The sequence below is a fragment of the Talpa occidentalis genome, unplaced genomic scaffold, assembly GCF_014898055.3.
Source record: "Talpa occidentalis isolate TD23 unplaced genomic scaffold, MPIMG_talOcc4v2.1 talOcc4.10, whole genome shotgun sequence".
NCBI classification, from domain to species: domain Eukaryota; kingdom Metazoa; phylum Chordata; class Mammalia; order Eulipotyphla; family Talpidae; genus Talpa; species Talpa occidentalis.
The window spans coordinates 101,167,437-101,175,082 of record NW_023600993.1 but is presented as its reverse complement, the minus strand read 5'-3'; the positions used below and the strand labels follow the sequence as shown (position 1 = coordinate 101,175,082).

General features: G+C 44.1%; 1 long non-coding RNA gene across 1 annotated transcript; it reads left to right on the top strand.

Annotated features, from left to right (window-relative positions):
* The first annotated feature begins 312 nt into the window (after positions 1 to 312).
* Positions 313 to 5,364, top strand: LOC129146589 (uncharacterized). Its single transcript, XR_008553477.1, has 5 exons — positions 313 to 381; positions 519 to 668; positions 4,267 to 4,434; positions 4,638 to 4,831; positions 5,234 to 5,364. It is a non-coding gene; the product is annotated as an uncharacterized LOC129146589 (long non-coding RNA).
* The last annotated feature ends 2,282 nt before the right edge of the window (positions 5,365 to 7,646 follow it).

Genomic DNA, 7,646 nt, shown 5'->3' with positions numbered 1-7,646 from the left:
CAGGAGGAGATTAGATCTAGGCCCCAGCTCTACTTGCTTCACTGGGGAGCCCTGAATGGTTGTTCTCTCATCTTTAAAAATGAAGATATTCTTTCTGGTTTCTTTTTACATCTATTGACACCTGCCTCACTTGGTTGGATGTGACAATGTGTGTGACCCTGAAAGGTCCAATACAGAGACTAAATATTGCTTGTGTAATTGTGTAATTGTTAGCTAATTATCCTATCACAATGGTGGGGGGCGGGGTGGATGGAGCCACACAGGTCAGGGGCACTGCAGGTTGGAGTAGTGGGGGGGAGGTTGTGTCACAGAGCACAGCAGGGGAGCTGGACTTGGGGACGTGGACAGAGGCCCAGCTGGGCCATGCCTGATTTCCCTTTGGTATGAAACAGAGATTTTAATAGTAACCCCCGGATAGACTTGTTTTGAGAATTAAATGTGAGACATTTCCAGAAAAGTTCTAAACATTCAAGAAATGATAACTGTTAACATGACCTTTTTATCATTTTAATACTCAGTGAAAGAATTGGGAGAAGCTGGGAAGTCTCAAGGTGGTCTCCAAAGCTAACAGTTCACTGGGTCTGACTCCCATCTTCCCATCCTAAAACTCAAAGTCTTCAGGGAGACAGAAAAAAGAACAGAGAATGAGAGAGGGAGCAAACAAGAAGGTATTTAAAAACATTTTCTGTAAAGTTGGGATAAGAGTGAAAGAGAGAATGGGCCTCCCCAGTGGCGCAGGCAGTTGAGCACAGCCTTTGAAGCTGTCTGCAGCCTCTGCAGCACGGGCTCGATCCCGGCTGGCCAGTGAAATACCCTCATGGTGCAGCAGACCACTCCTGACTCGCCCGCTGCTCCCCTCAGCAGTGTATCTCAGTCAGTCTGCCTGTTCTGTTCCCCGCTCTGTCTCTGGTGAATCCTCTCACCCTCCCGCACATCTGGCCGGTACCCTGGTTCTTGTATGCATAAATAAAAAAATCTTTAAAAAAAAAAAAAGAGTGAAAGAGAGAAAAGACTTTGCCAAAGCCCTCTCCCAGCTAGGGGCAGGGAATTACTCTGCTCTCACTGACCCCAGTCCAGCCACCAAAACTGTGCCAAGTTGAGTGACGAAATGAATAAAGTAACACTGGATGATAGCACAAGGTTTGAAATAAATATCCGTACTGATGAATTAATGATTGATGGCTAAATCCACGAGCATGCACACTCACACAGGAATGGGGAGGAATTGACAGTTCCCTTGCAGATGACATTTGGTGGGGAGGTGGGGCAGAATTCTTCACTTCCTGGCAGGAGCTACATAGAGTGATGGCTTTCCAAAGAATACGGTATAGGAGGTGGGGGAGAGAGTAACTTTACAGTCGAGAAAACTGACAAACACTGCCTCAGCTGAGTGTTCAAGATTAACGTCAACAGTGATAAGTCAGTTTGATAGCATGTCCTCTTGATGTGATGTGATGGAAATGGCACTTCATCTCTGCAGTCTCTTCCTCCACAGAAAACACAGCCTCGGTCTCACTGTGACAAAAACTTTAAACAAATCCCAGTTGGAGAACAGTCTGCAAAATACCTGACCAGTTTCCTCAAGACTGTCAAGGTTATAAAAAAAAATACAAAAAAAAAAACAAACAAGGGAAGACAGTGAAACTGTCACAGTCCAAAGGAACCTGAGGAGATATGACATCCAAGTGTGATGGGGTGTCTTGGACGAGGTTCTGGATCAGAAGAAGAGTATTAGGTGAAAACAAATGCCATCCGAATAGACTCTGGACTTGGGTTCATAGGAATGGAATGATGTATTGATACGTGTTCATAAATTGTGACAATAGCATAGCTCATGAAATAGAAGATGAAAAGTAGGGCAAACTGGATGTGGAAACACCCACGACTAGTTTTACAAATTTTCTGTAAATGCAATTTTTTTCTCAAATTATAAGCAAATTTAAAATTGGGAATAAAATATTAAGTGCCCCTCTAGAATCAGCCTCGATAGAAGAGCAAGTGTCTGGCCCTGGACCATCAACACATCACACTCGTATCCAACATCATGTCCCATTTCCTGATTCTCTCTGAAGACCCAAGCCTGGACCACCGCTGTCTTTGGCTAAGAAGTAGGCCCCTGGAACAGATAAAGACTGCTGATGCATGTCTTGGGACATGTGATTTCCTTCATCAGTTGGAGATACTAGAAGTGGAGTTAAATACTGGACAGAACCTTCCTTTACACTGTTGTAGATGATTTCTCCTACTTCTTGCTTGGACCTTGCTCGTCAGAAGCCCGCTGGATGCTGGGGGCCCTCAGGGTCATAAAATGGCAACCTCTCCTCTCCCCTATTTTCAGGAATTCATTTTGCCTGCATTTACTAACTCAATTTATGCTTCTCATTCAACATTGGTAGCTTTCTCTATGAAAAGCAATTTCCCTTTGAATCAATATGGCTTTGTCAACCCAGTCGAGCTGGGGAGAAAGCATAGAAATACACCGATATATGAGTAACAGAGAATCCAGAGCAGAATCTACACATTGATAAATCATTCGCTATTTTATTGGGTCTTCTTGTGCTAAACACTTTAAAATGAACTGGATTTGAATCTCATCTGTGAAGACAATAGTTAATATTTTTCCTATTTTGCAGAAGAGGCCAGTGTGATCAAGTTGTATTAGACTTAGGTCATTGGACACCAGAAACAGCTGCCTCCCACCAGATGCTCTTGCAGGGTCTCTGGAGACTTGAACAGACAACATGATTGGGAGAACTTTCTCACTGGATAGGGCAATTAATACATGCTAATTTTGTTAAAAAGGAATACATAAATACCGAAACATTGACAGCATAACCACTATATTACTCCACGATTTCCCGTGTTCTCAAAGCACACTGCTGCTTCTTAAGATGGATTTATAAGTGACACACAAGTGACTCATGCAGAAATACAGTGATTCTGTTTTATTAAAACACAGTAAGAAGATTTCTGATGTTCATTCTGTATGTATGTCCGATATTTTGAAATACCACACCTCGTTCTTTGGTCTGTGGCGTGCTGTGGAATTACTCGACAGGCAGCCTATTCTGGAGTTCTGATTTCATTCAAATCAGAAGGATCAGGTCTATTAAATAAGCACATTGATGAATTCCTATTTCATCTGAAATGGGCTCATCATGCTGACCTAATTGCAGTGTCTGTGTGTCAAGAAGAACAGCTTAGTCTTCCTGGGATGATTTGAAGAATTAATTATTTAAGTTTCCTATTTCCCCTCAATAATCTCTACAGATTAGTGCATTACAATTATCCCTTTATGATTTGCAAATGTGTCTAATTATTGTTCTTAGTAACACCAAGCATGATATTCTTAAATATGTTCATTCCAATCCATGGGGAGGATGGCTGAGCCAGGGTGTCAGTAGGTAAGAGAAAACTTTGTAGGATCAATTTACTAATAAAACCTGGCATGATGCTGGCTGCAAAGATGCTGCCTGTCAAAGCCTTAATCAAGGAGAATAATCTTGCCCACTGTTGCATCTGGGAAAGTCACTGTTTATGACTTCAGGGAGGACTGTCTTGTTAATTCAATAAGATAAGCCAAAAGAGAACCTTCTAGAAAAGCATATCAAGGGTTAGGGATGGGGGATTGCCATTTGGGGTGTTTTAAACTTGACTCACATTACTGAAACTAAAAAGAAGCATTATAGAACCTGAGTTTTAGCGGGGCTCGCTGATGATCTGTCTCTCTGTACCATCCAAACCTTGCCTTGACCAGTTAAAACTTTAATTTACACTGGATTTTAGGTCCATCATAGAGCAGCTACCTCCTATATGCTCACTATGTAAAATGTGATTAGGTGTGTAATAGAGAAGCTACCCTAAAGAGTCTCACTACATAGAATGTGGTGTTCAGAAGTATCAGCGTCACCCGGGAGCTTGTTAGAAAGTCAGAATTTCAGACCTCACCCCACTTCAGCGTTATTGAATCAGAATCTACATTTAAACAAGGCCCCCAGCTTATGCATATGTATCTGAAGAGTTGGAAAGCACTAGCTTGGATCCTGCATTTTCAAATTGGGTGCATTTTGCCCCAGGGAAGTCCAAGGAGATCTACTGGGGAATGTAAACAACAACAACTTGTCTTTATATATTGTATGATTTCCATCTTGTAAATTTTTATATTGTATATCCTATTGCATAGAAGTTCATGAATAAACTTTATAAATAACACATATTGGCTGTGCATACTCAACATTTTCTATCTTTATCAAAATGTTTACCTAGCTCTTGTCTTTCTCAACATGGGCTGCAGACCACCTTCCTTCATGGGGATCATCTGAAGGGTACTGGGGCCCACCCTGTACCCCCTGAAATGACCTGCAAGCCTTTCTGCATCATTCTGCCACATGCTAAATCTGAGAACTACAGCACCAGAATACCTCTACCTACTAGGTTTGGAGTATGATATTAGATCACTTTTATTTGCTTCCCAAAACTTCATTACTATAACCATTGTTTTCCCCTTGGCCCAATATCCAACCATCAAGATTTTAATGATATCATTTTATGGCATATATATCATTTGTATGTCTTTATGTCATTTTATTAAATCATTGAATGCAATACCGCTATTATGATTTTGGAATATGTTTCAGGCTCTTTGGATCTGTCATAAAGAAACAAGAATGCCTGAAATGCCTTCCCTCCCAAGTGCTGGTTGATACCTGAGCTTGAGAACAGTCTCCAAGACCAGGAGGCAACAACCCAAAGCAAAGGAGCTGGAAAACCACGGCGGCGAGAAGGCCCTGCACACAGCTGCCGTCACTCATCTCTCTCCAGTGCAGTGATGGTGCGGACTCCCCAGCTGTCTTACATTTGAAAGAAATCCAGCCCCATCTTTCCTTTTCAGGGAAACCCAAGGTCAGATCCCCTCAATCACTTCCGATTTTCCCATCCGCTTCCCACCTGGTTTTAAGAGCATGCATTCAACAAGCAAACTCTTCATGCGATCCCAATGTGCCTTGTGGACACAGGGCTAAATAAGATAGAGTCATGCACCCTGAGGAGAACAGGGTGGTAGGTGAGATGAAATAGTCACATGACCAATTAAATACATTACATGTATTTGAAAATGAAAAAAAAAAATCGATGGGGATTCCCAATAAGAGAACATTTGGTTGTGCAAACTCAACATTTTCTATCTTTATCAAAATATTTACCTTGCTCTTGTCTTTCTCATCATGGTCTGCAGAACATCTCCCTTCACTGGGATCATCTGGAGGAGACTGGGGTCCACACAGCAATGTGGCCATGCAGCAAAGAGTCCCACCTGTGAGACTCAGCCTTGAAGGATGAGTGAAATTTGACAGTAGAGAAAGGAAAGAAGAGTGAAAAGAAAGAAAGTTCATTCTTGCTTGACTTCAGTTATCTGTTTTAAATAGAATTTCTGTAGGAAAAGACAAGGTGGCAGGGCTCATTCTGGCATCAGCAACAAGATAATGCATCCCTTACTATGTGTCTTACACAGGTGCTTTTTACCTGCACGTTGAAATTTCATCCTCACGTTCTAGCAGTATCCTTACTGTACAGATGGGGAAATAGAGGCACGCTGGTGTGAGTAACCCAGCCATGGCCACACGGCTGGTGAGACCTATGAGGAGCTACAGATGCAGACCCCTGGATTTGGGCTGTCTCTCAAGATGACTTGTTCTTCCTCGGTCACAGAGCCAAGTGCCATGGCCTGACCCAGTCACTGAATTAACTCTTCAGGTGATGTTAAGTCTACAAGCTGTTGCCCCCGCTTGACCAAGCTAAATTGCTCTTCAGAAAGGCAGCTTGTGCTCTGTCATTTTTGTTCCTGAACAAGGTGATTTGTGGTAATGCTGCCGATCGCCTCGCAATCACCTGGCAGCTCTGGAAACAAACCCTGCTGCTGTTGAGTGAGCAATAAGGGGGAGCCCTTGACGGCTGAGAGCTGGCAGGAACAGTGGGTCCCACTGCCACTGAAATCCAACCTGTGGGAAGTTAATTGTCGTTGCATTCCGTCCATCAGGGTCTCTGGGATGCAAATTTGCACCCGTCCAATACGCTCTTTGGGTTATGGAGCCGCGTCTCCAGCGCTGTGAATATGGTCCTTTTCCCCGGTACTAAATTTCTCCTAAAATTTATTTTCCAAAACATTATTTTTAATGTTAAACAACCCCAAAATGCATTTTTCATGTTTATTGCCGGTGCATAAAATTACAATGCTGTGAACATTTTTAGCAGCATACCAATATCGAGATCCATAATTTAAAAGGTGACTTTAGTATGGCAATAAATTTCACGAGACACTGAAACCTCTGCAGAAAGTATACAAATTAGGGGCCAGCCATTCAGCCAACATTTGGGGGGATGCGGTTAATTACGATGTTTCCACCACAGAGAGGACAGTGGCAGCGGCTGTGACCGCTCCACAGCAGGGCTGTTGGGGGGCACCGAGGCACAGACTATCCTCAGGAAGATGGGGTGACATTGCGTCCCTGGAGAGAGTGATGCAGTCAGGGGAGGAGACATATGCCTTCCCAGATACTCCCCCACTAAAAACAAGTGTCAGCGAGCGCCCCCACCCCACGGCCACCCCCAAGCTCTGCAGGGTTTACCAGAAGGTGAACACCGCGCGGCGGCTGTGGGGCTATTAGCTCTCGCGGGCTGAGTTTCACAGTTTGAAATTAATTTTTTTCCCTGTATTTTCGCCCTCCTGAGGTCCTGACCAATTGGCACTTGGTTGGTGAGCTTTTTTAATTTTCCGGGAAGGTAGGTGGTGTGTGAAACAAACCAATTGCTTTTTCAGCAACCACATCTGCACGGCTTCTCACTTCAGCTCCTGCCAAACTGGAGGCAACTCAGAATTTTTTTCCTCCCTGAAAGGTACAAGGCCCACTGAGGAAGCCAAGTGAGGAAGGAAACTGTTTCATCCCCAGAACAACTGCGCGGGATGGTGTTTGCACAGAAGGAGGCCAGCGGGCGGTGGTCGTGCCCTCCCTCTCTGCTGACTCGGGGGTGCAGGACGATAATTACCCAGTGCCAGGCACTAATGAAGCCCTGGAGATGGGCCCACCCCACAAGCTGCAGGCCTGAGCCCGGAGCCGGGTCTAAGATGACCGCCCACGTCGGCGTCGTTAGTCTATTTAGGCTAATGATGCCTCTGACAATCCAAGCTATCGCTGCTCGGAAAATGATAAGTACCATATAGAAAGGCCCCCCGGGGAAATTTGGCCTGTTAAGGCTTTTCAGGTCTGATGGATTTTTTTTAATCTCTCTGCCAGACTGCTTTGAGAGCTAATAGATGCCCACCGACAGGCTGTCTGTCAATGGTCAACAACTTCACATATTTTTGCTTGTGTTGATATTTTTGTTTCAACCTACTGGGTTGTTTGCCAGATGGTGGCTGTCCTCATTAGGGACTCTTAGCACATCAAGTGAGTATCCTTGGGGCTGGTTGATGTACAAGACGGGGTGGCACTTGGCTTCTAACTTTTTTCCTTTGAAAGTTTCGAATTAATTGATGGCTGCCTTTTGAGGGCTGTCTGTGGCTGTCACAGATGTACATGTATCAGCCTACATGGCATGGAAGGACACTTCCTCCAGGTCTGCGTGATTGAGAGTAAAGGATGAGCTACGTC